Here is a 12,332-nt window from a genome sequence, read left to right on the forward strand (position 1 = left end):
GCGAAGGCCCTTGGCCTTAAAGGGTGTTATTTCAAACTTATCGAAATAGTAACCCGTCGTTGTTCGATCGAGGTCGAACTCTCTTCTTTGGCGAAGACCCTTGACCTTAAAGGTGTTATTTTGAACTTATCAAAATAGTAACCCGTCATCATTCTATCAAGGTCGAACTCTTCTCTTTGGCGAAGGCCCTTGGCCTTAAACGGTGTTATTTCGAACTTATCGAAATAGTAACCCGTTGTCATTTGATCGAGGTCGAACTCTTCTCTCTGGCGAAGGCCCTTGGCCTTAAACGGTGTTATTTCGAACTTATCGAAATAGTAACCCGCCGTCATTTGATTGAGGTCAAACTCTCTTCTTTGGCAAAGGCCTTTGGCCTTAAAGGGTGTTATTTCGAATTTATCAAAATAGTAACCCGTCGTCGTTCGATCGAGGTTGAACCCTTTTCTTTGGCGAAGGCCTTTGGCCTTAAAGGGTGTTATTTCGAACTTATCGAAATAGTAACCCGTCGTCGTTCGATCGAGGTCGAACTCTCTTCTTTGGCGAAGGCCCTTGGCCTTAAAAGGTGTTATTTCGAACTTATCGAAAGATTAACTCGTCGTCATTTGATCGAGGTCGGACCCTTCTCTTTGGCGAAGGCCCTTGGACTTAAAGGGTGTTATTTTGAACTTATCGAAATAGTAACCCGTCGTTGTTCGATCGAGGTCGAATTCTTCTCTCTGGCAAAGGCCCTTAGCCTTAAAGGGTGTTATTTTGAACTTATCGAAATAGTAACCCGTCGTCGTTCGATCGAGGTCGAACTCTCTTCTTTGGTGAAGGCCCTTAGCCTTAAAAGGTGTTATTTCAAACTTATCGAAAGATTAACTCGTCGTCATTCGATCGAGGTTGGACTCTTCTCTTTGGTTAAGGCCCTTAGCCTTAAAGGGTATTATTTCGAACTTATCGAAATAGTAACCCATCATCGTTCGATCGAGGTCGAACTCTTCTCTTTGGCAAAGGCCCTTGGCCTTAAAAGGTGTTATTTTGAACTTATCAAAATAGTAGCTCGTCGTGATTCGATCGAGGTCGAACTCTCTTCTTTGGCGAAGGCCCTTGGCCTTAAAGGGTGTTATTTCGAACTTATCGAAATAGTAACTCGTCGTTGTCCGATCGAACTCGAACTCTTCTCTTTGGTGAAGGCCCTTGGCCTTAAAGGGTGTTATTTCGAACTTATCGAAATAGTAACCCATCGTCGTTCGATCGAGGTCGAACTCTTCTTCTTTTTGGTGAAGGCCCTTGGCCTTAAAGGGTGTTATTTCAAACTTATCAAAATAGTAACCCGTTGTCGTTCGATCGAGGTCGAACTCTCTTCTTTGGCGAAGGCCCTTGGCCTTAAAGGGTGTTATTTCGATTATATCAAAATAGTAACCCGTTGTCGTTCGATCGAGGTTGAACTCTTCTCTTTGGTGAAGGCCCTTGGCCTTAAAGGGTGTTATTTCGAACTTATCAAAATAGTAACCCGTCGTCGTTCGATCGAGGTCAAACTCTATTCTTTGGCGAAGACCCTTGGCCTTAAAGGGTGTTATTTCGAACTTATCGAAATAGTAACCCGTCATCATTCGATCGAGGTCGAACTCTTCTCTTTGGTGAAGGCCTTTGGCCTTAAAGGGTGTTATTTCGAACTTATCGAAATAGCAACCCGTCATCGTTCGATCGAGGTCATTATGAGCAACTCATTTTCACAACACAAAATCCAATCATTTCCACAATCCAACAATCAACCCTACATCTAAACAAACTCCCTCACCCTATTAAATATGAACAACTCTTTTGGGAGTTCAAAGGTTAAGTAGTCTTTCAAAGTTTGATGGTAACAACCCTCGTGGTTGGATTAGGCGTTGTGAAGCTTTTTTTAAGTTAAACCAAGTTTTATCATATGAAAACTGAGTTATGTTGTTGTTCATCTTGAAGAAAAAATGAATACTTGGTTTGATATATACATACATGATGGAGCATGAAGGGGTTATTTTTTGGGGAATTTCTATCTTGATATGCGCGAAGGTATGTGATAACGCCCAACTATGCCTTTTAAAAGACAAAGCGGTCGCTGCAAATATAATCCGGTTTTAAGTCCAGAATCGAATCCTCAGGGAACTAACTTATCTATTACACTTTTCGGCAATGTTATTGTCAACTCAATCGATTTCTAGATGCAAGATTTTTTATCAATAAAGACTGGGTTCTTTTGTTTAACTACTTCAACTACTATTAAAAACAACAATAAGCTAAAACAAAGATAATTCAATGGTAAAAGGGTTTAGGGCAGTGATTTCCCCAATTGCTAGTTTAGGTCTTGACTCTTCCACTATAATCTCGCCCTAATACTCTATGAGGATTAAGAGTTATGGGCTATCATAATTATCTCTCGATCAACTACAATAATTTACTAGAGCATTCTCTCTAACTACTCTAGCTGACTATGGGTATGCAACTCTAAATTATCCCACCAAAGTTTTGTTATCTCTAAACCCACTTTTAAGTTCAAGTAATGAATCTCTTCAATTACCAGAAAGTGGTGTTGTTCAACAGCTATCTAATCTAATATTCTTTCTCAAGCAACATAAGGTAATTAGACACGATTAATCAAGGGCCCATTCAATTAATCACCATACAAAACGTAGTTGAACAATCATATCATAAATCCAGCTCGATTATAACAACTTGAGTCAAAACTCCAACCAATAATTAGTTCCATAAACCCTAGATAAGTGTTTAGCTACTCATAACAAAATAGGAGAGAACTACGAAATTATTCATAATATAAAATTGCAAGAATTAAAAGGAGATAGAAAAACTCTAATGTTTGGTTGATCTTCTCACACTTGTTCTTCCTTCAAAAGTAGTCTAAAATTAGTCGTCCCCTTCAGGTAGGCGAGTTTTTTAAGCTTATAAGGGTTTTAAAAAAGGTTTTCCTGAAATTACACTTTGGTCCACAACTTCCAGCGAAGTGAACGCTGGGATTTCTGCCTCCCTTCATTAATCTGCCGCGGTTCGCCGCGGTGGCCTTCTTGCCCAGTCCATTTATGCTTATTTGTGTTCAGGTACTTCTCGAGTGGGCGTTTTCTTCACATTATCGCCTCCAAAACACTCCATGTTGCTTCTTCTCATATAATATTCCCTGCTAAACAAAAGAACACTATTTAGAGCATTTTGTTGGCAATTTATCTATAAAACAACAACAACAAAGTCTGGTCATATTAAGGTGTAAATATCAACTATATAGCCTACTATCAACACCTCACACTTAAATCATTGCTAGTCCTCGAGCAATCCACCACACTCCATCAAGATTTCTTCCCTAAGCTTCTCCTTTAACAACTAACACCATGAACATTTTACAAAAATTTGCACCTAGTAGTGAACAACCTTTACCTCAAGAGTCAAGCCTTTTGTACCATGCACATCTACACTTACTCAAGCCACTCTATACAAGAGTCAAGACTTACCTTTCCTTTGTGAATCACATGCCCTCACATCACACAAGAGATTAGTTCCACATATAACGATAAGTAAAACAAGTAGGAACTGAGATAGATAGAATTCGCTCACTCTCAGAAAGAACGTTCACATGCCACAAAGATGCACCATAGGCTTGCCCGTAGTGTAATACTTTACTAATTGAGCTCATTCAGTCTAAGATCAATAGGACTTTACTTGGTTGTAATGTAGGTTAAGGGACAGGTAAGATATATTTAGATATAGTGACTAACCTCCCTAAGCACTTTTTAATACAATTACATTAACTTAAAGATCATAGTTGTGCCAACCAGCACTCCACCTCATTTGTTTAAAACATCCCCTTCCATTAGGTACAATTTGTACAAGCCACCACTTCTCAACCATTGTGAATATTTTTTTTTCGTGGTGCTTTTTTTTATGCTTCAAATTCTACCTCTTTTCTCTATCTCAATGGTTCCATTCAAAAACCAAACCACCACCCCACACTTTTACTTTTGCATATTTCCATTACCTTTCAAGTGCTTATTGGGAGGTAAAAGGGTTCAAACAGCCAACTATTCAAACAATTGGGTAAGGTTTGCAATGTGGTTTCCAAAGAAGTAGGCTTATAGGCTCAACGGGGTTAACTACGATGTATTGCATTCAGGTGGGTCACTTTATATATCTAGCTCAACAAAGAATGCATATATCACTTCTAAAACTGAAAGAAACTACTATTTCGCTTTGCAAACACACATGACAAGTTCTAGGCATCAAATATGAAACATGGAACACAGTAAAACTCACACACACATGACACATGACTCACTCCGGATTAGGTTATCAAGACATTCTCTTTTAAGTGTTCAAGTTAGATGCAAACGTACAATTTTAAGGCACTCTAACAGGATTTAACCAATGAATCTAGGTGTTGAACTCTAGTGTCTATCGTGTTCAGGTGTAAAAAATCGTTTTTCGCTCATGGCCCATTAATCCTAACCTAAAACTAAAAAGATCAAAAACAAAAACTACTTATACCCGGTTCAAGCTAAACCCTTGGAAAAGAACCGTGGCCCAAAGAAAAACCAAGGGGGAGTTACTACACTACCAAAAAATAAAAATAAAAATAAAATCTATTTTTTTTGGTCTTTTCTCTAGACTACTTCCCTCAAGAAAATTGTTTAACGGATCTGTCATCAGGAAGAACCTCCATATTCCCCTTTTTTTTCTCGACTTAGTCCCTCAAGAACCCCGCCGAAAGAGATCCGTCGTCGGGACAAGTCACTTACTATTTTAGCTTTCCTAATGAACTATTACGCTACATCAAAACAATCAAAGCAAGACAAAACAAGTAAAATCAAACAGTCAATTATTACAATTACAAACATACAATGAAGTATACCTACCCCACACTTAAAATGAAGACATGTCCCCATGACTCAAAATCTAAAGAACAGTGAGGTGAAGGAACTTCCCTGAAGGCTCACTCCTGATCGGAGACAGTGTCTGGGTTCACGTTGCATGCACGTCCCAACGCTCTCAACCAGCCCAAGAATTTCTTCTCCGATTTTACTTGCCTATCGGCCACCGCATCAACACGGACACCCAATTCAGTGACTGAGGTATGCAACCCAGCCATATCCTGCTCCAAAGCTGTCATACGGGTGCTCCGGCATGGCTGTGATGGGCCTGCCACATCAACTCTTGGAGGAGGGGGAACCTCAGCTACCTCAGCATCATCATCATCATCGTCATCTGAATCATCATCAGAGTCATCAATATTCACCACCGACTCTCGTCCAATTCCAATTTGTCTCGCCCGGAATGGTGCTTTTAGTGGAAATCTCCCATTAACCCGAGGGTTTTCAGGGACTCAAGTAATACGGCACAGCCGGGTGATCAGCAAAGGGAAGTAGTGGCCCTTGGTTAGCTCAGGTGATCGAATGAACATCTCTTCATGAATGAGCTGGGCCACATCAAAATCACTATGTGACATAAAACAATAGATTGCGGACGCCCGTGGTAGATTAACATCTGTCGTGTTGCTGGATGGCAACAATCGACTGTTGACAATGGTGAGCCAACACTTGGCCTCCCAATTCAGACAGTGGGAGTTGAGAGTAGTCATGTGCTTGATCCATAGGTGTTCTCCGTCCGACACACAGATAGTATCAAGAAGAGTACCCCACAAGGCCTGTGTTCTGCTAAAAGTATGATAAGGATCAAAGTCACCCCGAAACACAGGCAGTCTGTATACCCTGCGTATGGCGTCAAGGGATGCATTTACCGGGGTATTGCGCACCATCATAACCCCATTCTCATGTTCTGGCAGGTTTGGATAGAACTCCCTTACTAATTGAACATTATCCTCCTCCGGTACCTCGAAGAAGATGTCCAGCTGACACCGCTGCAGCTCATTCAACATATTGGGTCATTCCACCTCCAAAGCCATTCGATCAATGTGTACCTCTGGTTGTAACTTCTTAGCTGCTTTCTGGTTGTACCTATTCTCTGTTACGCTGGAGACAAACCGAGTGCTATTGAACTGAGGTGCACTAGCTTGGCTCCTAGATCGTGAGGAGCTTCCCGGTCCACTGATGGAGGGTCCGGTGTTTCGTCTCTTCCTAGAGGAGCTCATTGTACATGTCATACAATGAAACGCCTATTAGTGAGTGCGCAAAATATGTGACTATGGATGGTTACTCAGACTTCACCATACCCATGTCACAATAGCTCCTTATATCTCCATTAAGGCAATTTCCCAAACACCTTGTGAGCAAGGCACTACCCAGACACATCTAGCCCGCATGGGTACATCCAAGCTCTTCCCCAATCAAGTATACTACCACACCAACACACCCCACACTTACTGCATTCAATCACCCACCAATAACACCGTTCAAACATGCAATTCACACCCCCTTCACCAAGAAAACTTAAAAACGAAATGGAAAAGCAAAAATAAGAAGAAAAGGAGTATACCAACAAGTACATCTCAACACAACATAAAATTACATAAACTACAACACAAATAACACAATGCCAAAGAAAATAGAGAAGAGTTAGAACCTTACCTTAAGGGAGGAAGGAGGTGAGGAATTAGGGATGTGGGTGGTGTGATTGAAGTAGAAGAAGAAGAAGAAAACGAGAGGAATTGGGGAAGTTAGGGTTTAGAGAGAGAGAGAAATTGGGAATATGGGGGAAAGGGTCGTGTTTTGGGTTTAAGAGGGGGTTTTGGGTTGTAAAATTAAAAGAGGAAGAAAAGAATTAAGAAAAATGGAAAAAAAATTACCTGGACTGACCGCGGTCCACTGCGGCCGCGGTAGGTTTTAAAATCTGAGGCAGAAAGATTACACCTCACCATGGTTTACTGTGGTCCACCGCAGTCGCGGTGGGATGGAAAAATTGAGGCAGAATGTTTGCCTTCCACCGTATTTTGTCGCGGTTTACCGCGGTCGCTGTGCTGTTTTTTTTTTTAAGTTACATGAACAGCTAATCAACACACTCGTGGGTTGTCTCCCACGCAATGCCTGATTTAAAGTTGTGGCACGACACCAGCATTTGACCATCACTCCTCATCCACGTACTGGGGCTCTCCCAAAGTGATTACCACTCTATCCCCTTTTTCATCAGACATGCCAAGGTAATGTTTCAACCTTTGCCCATTTACTATGAACTTGTTTGTCCCATCTTCTGAGTCAATCTCTATAGCTCCACTTAAGAAAATTTGCACCACTCTGAAGGGTCCTGACCATCGGGACTTTAACTTACCTTGGAACAATCTCAATCTCGAGTTGTATAACAACACTCGATCTCCGGGTTTGAAGTTTTTATCCAAGATGTGCTTATCATGCATTAATTTCATCCTTTCTTTGTATAATCTAGCACTCTCAAAGGCCTGGAACCTGAATTCCTCGAGCTCATGTAATCCTGTGACTCAGTTAGTGCCTTCTGTCTCCATGTCTAAGTTCAACTGCCGCAATTGGCAAAGCGCTTTATGCTCTAGCTCAATTGGGAGGTGGCATGCCTTACCAAACACCAACCTGTATAATGACATCCCAATTGGGGTTTTGAAGGCTGTGCGGTATGCCCACAATGCATTTTCCAATTTCCTTGCCCAGTCAGTCCTTGTTGCATTCACCATTTTTGTGAGGACACTTTTAATCTTCCTGTTGGACACTTCAACTTGGCCGCTCGATTGTGGGTGGTACGGGGTAGTCACTTTATGACAAACTCCATATTTTTCCAACAGCCGTGCGAATGCTCTATTGCAGAAATGGGTTCCGCCATCACTGAGTATAGCTCTTGGGGTACCACAATGCGTGAAAATGTTCTTCTTTAGAAATCCTAGTACCCTCTTAGCATCATTGGTCGGGAGAGCCACTGCTTCGAACCACTTGGATACATAGTCAACTGCTACCAATATGTACTTGTTACCATACGAGCTGATGAATGGCCCCATTAAGTCAATCCCTCACATGTCAAAAATCTCCACCTCTTGATTTGTGGTCATTGGCATCTCGTGTCTACGAGATATGTTGCCGGTTCTTTGGCATTCATAGCAGCTTTTAACCCAAGCATGGGCATCCTTGAACAGAGTAGGCCAGTACAAGCCTGACTCCAACACCTTAGCTGTTGTCTGAATCCCTCCAAAGTGTCCACCATATGGTGAAGCATGGCAAGCCTGCAAAACAGAATGTTGATCTTTCTCGGGGATACACCGCCGGATCAAGTTATCTACACATATTTTAAATAATAAAGGTTCATCCCAATAATAATATCGACAATCACGAAAGAACTTTTTCTTTTGAATTGAGGAGAGTTCATAAGGTACAATAACACTTGCTTAATAATTAGCAATATCAGCATACCAAGGTGCCTCCTCCATTGTCATTGCCAGTAATTGTTCATCCGGAAATGTCTCTGTTATATCCTAAACCTCTACCTTCTTTAAACTCCTTCCAACCTTGAGAGGTGGTCAGCTACTTGGTTCTCTGTCCCTTTCCGGTCACGTATTTCCAGATCAAATTCTTGTAACAGAAGAACCAAGCGAATCAAGCGTGACTTTGACTCCTTCTTTTCTATCAGGTATCTAATTGCTGCATGGTCAGTGTAAACAATAACTTTCGAGCCAATCAAGTATGACCTGAATCTATCGAATGCAAAAACAACAACCAACATCTCCTTTTTCCGTCACAATATAATTGAGTTGTGCATCGCTCAGTGTTCTGCTTGCATAATAAATCGGGTGCATCAATTTACCTTGTCGCTAACCCAAGACTGCTCCTATGGTGTAGTCACTGGCGTCACACATGAGCTCAAATGGTTGCTCCCAGTTGGGTGCAGTCACCAATCTCTGCTTCAGTTCCTCAAATGCCAACCTGCATTCATTAGAAAACACAAAGGGGTGATCCTTTTCAAGGAGTTTGCATAATGGGTTAGCAATTTTGGAGAAATCTTTGATGAATCGCCTGTAGAACCCGGCGTGCCCTAGGAAACTTCTCACCGCCTTGACCGAAGTGGGCAGTGGTAGTTTTTCAATCACGTCAACCTTGGCATGATCGACCTCAATTGCCTTACTCGACACTCGATGTCCCAGGACTATCCCTTCCTGTACCATAAAATGGCACTTTTCCCAGTTCAACACTAAATTTGTCTCCACACATCTTTTAAGCACTCTACTTAAGTTGTGAAGACGATACTCAAATGAATCTCCCACCACGGAGAAATCATCCATAAAGACCTCCATAATATCCTCCACCATGTCTGTGAAAATGGCTAACATGCACCGTTGAAATGTCGCTGGTGCATTGCAAAGCCCAAAAGGCATTCTCCGAAAGGCGAAGATGCCATATGGACAAGTAAAGGATGTTTTCTCTCTATCTTCAGGGGCTATTGATATCTGATTGTACCCCGAATAACCATCCAAGAAACAGAAGTGCGAGCGCCCGGCCAGCCTGTCCAACATTTGGTCAATGAAAGGCAAGGGGAAGTGGTCCTTCCGGGTGGCTGTGTTTAATTTTCGGTAATCCATGCAAATCCGCCATCCCGTGGCTGTACGAGTTGAGATCAACTCATTGTTCTCGTTTTGCACAACAGTCATTCCCTTCATTTTCGGCACACATTGGACAGGGCTGACCCAATTGCTTCAGAGATGGGGAAGATGATTCTCGTATCTAACCATTTGATCACTTCCTTCTTTACTACCTCTTTCATGTTCGGGTTCAGCCTTCGTTGATATTCTCTGGAAGGTTTGTGCCCTTCTTCCAAGAGAATCTTGTGCATACAGAAGGCTGGGCTGATACCCTTTATGTCTGCTATGGTCCAGCCAATGGCAGTCTTACTTTCCTGCAGTACCTGTAAGAGTTGTTCTACCTACACATCTAACAAACCGGATGATATAATAACAGGCAACGTAGAGTCGGGGCCTAAGAAAACGTACCTGAGGTGAGCTGGGAGTGGCTTCAGCTCCAACTTGGGTGGTTCCTCTACCGATGGCTTTGTTGGAGGTGTAGCCCTTTTTTCTAACTCAAGGGACTCGAACTGAGGTTCCCTTTTCCAAAATCCTTGGCCTTCAAGTGTCATGACCCACTCAGCCAACCCTTCACCATCCATTTCTTCTAAATTTATCAGACATGCCTCCAATGGATCTTTAGCAGTCAGAGTCACATCCTCTTCTTGCAGGATCACATCCACTGCCTCCACTAGAGAGCAATTCGCATATTCACTGGGTCTCCTCATAGATTGCTAAACATTGAATATGACTTCTTCATCGTTCAGTCTCATTTTTAATTCCTCAGTCTCACAATCGGTCAGGCTCTCCCAGTGGCCAAAAATGGCCTACCTAGAATGATAGGTATCTCCTCATCTACCTGACAATCCATAATAACAAAGTCTGCAGGGAACACGAACTTCCCCACTTACACCAATACATCATCAAGAATTCCAGTAGGTCTTTTTACCGTGCGGTCAGCCAGCTACAGCAACATCGAAGTCGGTCTAGCTCTACCAATGCCCAGTTTGGTGTATACATCCAGAGGCATCAAATCTATGTTGGCTCCCAAATCACATAATGCCTTTGCAAAGGCGTAACTCCCAATCGTGCACGGAATAGTGAAGCTACCTAGGTCAGACATCTTTTGAGCCATTGGTCTGGTCACTACTGTGTTGCAGGTCTGTGTCAGAGTTACTGTGGATAGATCCTGAAAATCAAACTTCTGTGACATTAGGTCTTTCATCATCTTAGCATAACCTAGCATCTCCCTCAAGGCATCCATCAAAGGAATATTCAACTGAATTTGACGCAACATCTACATGAATTTCTTGTATTGATCTTCCTTCTTTTGTTTTACCAGTCTCTGAGGGAACGATGCAGGTATCACCTTTTGTGCACTGCTTGCTGGCTTCTCTTTGTTGGGGTTCTGTGGCATAAGAGGAACCACCTGTTCTGTAGCTTGTTCATTTACCTTAGCCTTACCCTTTTCATATTGACCCTGTTCAACTACCACTTCAATCAGATTTGTTGGTTCATCTACCTCTAGTGGAATTGGAGTGGCTGGCGTAGTCTCCTTGTTGGCCTGTGCAACCTCCTGCTCTTTGTCTAGATCTCTCCCATTTAGAAGACTTACTGCCATTAGCTGATTCGGGTTTTGCTCCTTAGGGTTAATATTTGTGTCCGCTGGCAATGTCCCCTGGAGGCGATTGTTTAAAGCCATAGACAACTGCCCCAACTGAGTTTCAATGTTCTTTATAGCTGAATCATGTACTGCCAACTTTTCTTGCATCTTACCATTTGTCCCAATGAGTTGCTGGAGCATCCCCCTGATCTCTACCATGTTGTTATCTTGCTGCTGAGGAGGTGGCTGATATGTCAACTGTTGTTGGTTCTGCTGTGGGTAGCCTTGCTGTCTCTGGTGGTATGGCACCATTTGGCCTTGAGCTTGCATGCCCCCAGGCTGAGGCATGTTGGGTCTGTATTGTTGATTTGGTGCAGGTCTCCACTATTGCCCTCCTTGTCTCTGACCCCCAAAGTTGTTAACATAATTCATATCTTCCCTTGCCCCTTGATTTTCACCTTCTCCGCTCCATGAACACACATAAGACTAATTAACATAGGGTGTACACAATCCTCCATTTGTCGTACTAACAATATGCACCTGTTTGGTACCCATCTCATCTATCTTCTTTATCAAAATACTCATCTGAGTTAGAAGTGTGGCCATGTTCTCTGCTTGCGAATTATTTGGGTCAAAAGACACTGAATGCACTATGGGTTCCAATGTTGTACCTCTAGTCATCCACCCCGAATTCTGGGACATCTTGTCAAGAAGGACTTTGCACACGGTGAATGTCTTACTCAAAAATGCACCTCCAGCTGAAGCATCCACATTGGCCTTTAGATTATCAGCCAATCCCATGTAGAATCTCTGTCCAAGCATCTGGTCTGGAATGCCATGGTGAGGGCACTTAACCAGCATCCCTTTAAATCTTTCCCAAGTTTCTTGCAAGGTCTCAGTCGGCTGCTGCTTGTACTACAATATTTCATCAATCTGCCTTGTAGTCTTGTTGGGTGGGTAGAACTTATTCAAAAACTGCTTTACTAATTCCTCCCAGGTGACAATGGAATTGATTGGGAGCGAATTTACCCAAGCCTGAGCTTCCCAGTCACATAGAACGGGAACAGTAAAGCTTGATAGCTTTTGGGGTCATATTTGGCTGCTTTTGAGTCACACAAATTGACAGAAAATTTTTCAAATGTTGCTGAGGGTCTTCAATGTGTGACCTGGAGAACAATCCCTTATTTTGCAGCAGATGCAACATGTTGTTGGTGATCTGGAATGTCTCCGCTTGTATTGCGG

At 42.5% G+C, this 12,332-nt stretch overlaps 1 non-coding gene across 1 annotated transcript; it reads left to right on the forward strand.

Annotated features, from left to right (window-relative positions):
- Nucleotides 1–11,922: 11,922 nt before the first annotated feature.
- Nucleotides 11,923–12,029, forward strand: LOC142165535 (small nucleolar RNA R71). Its single transcript, XR_012696197.1, has one exon. It is a non-coding gene; the product is annotated as a small nucleolar RNA R71 (small nucleolar RNA).
- The last annotated feature ends 303 nt before the right edge of the window (nucleotides 12,030–12,332 follow it).

The sequence above is a fragment of the Nicotiana tabacum genome, chromosome 10, assembly GCF_000715075.1.
Source record: "Nicotiana tabacum cultivar K326 chromosome 10, ASM71507v2, whole genome shotgun sequence".
NCBI lineage: Eukaryota > Viridiplantae > Streptophyta > Magnoliopsida > Solanales > Solanaceae > Nicotiana > Nicotiana tabacum.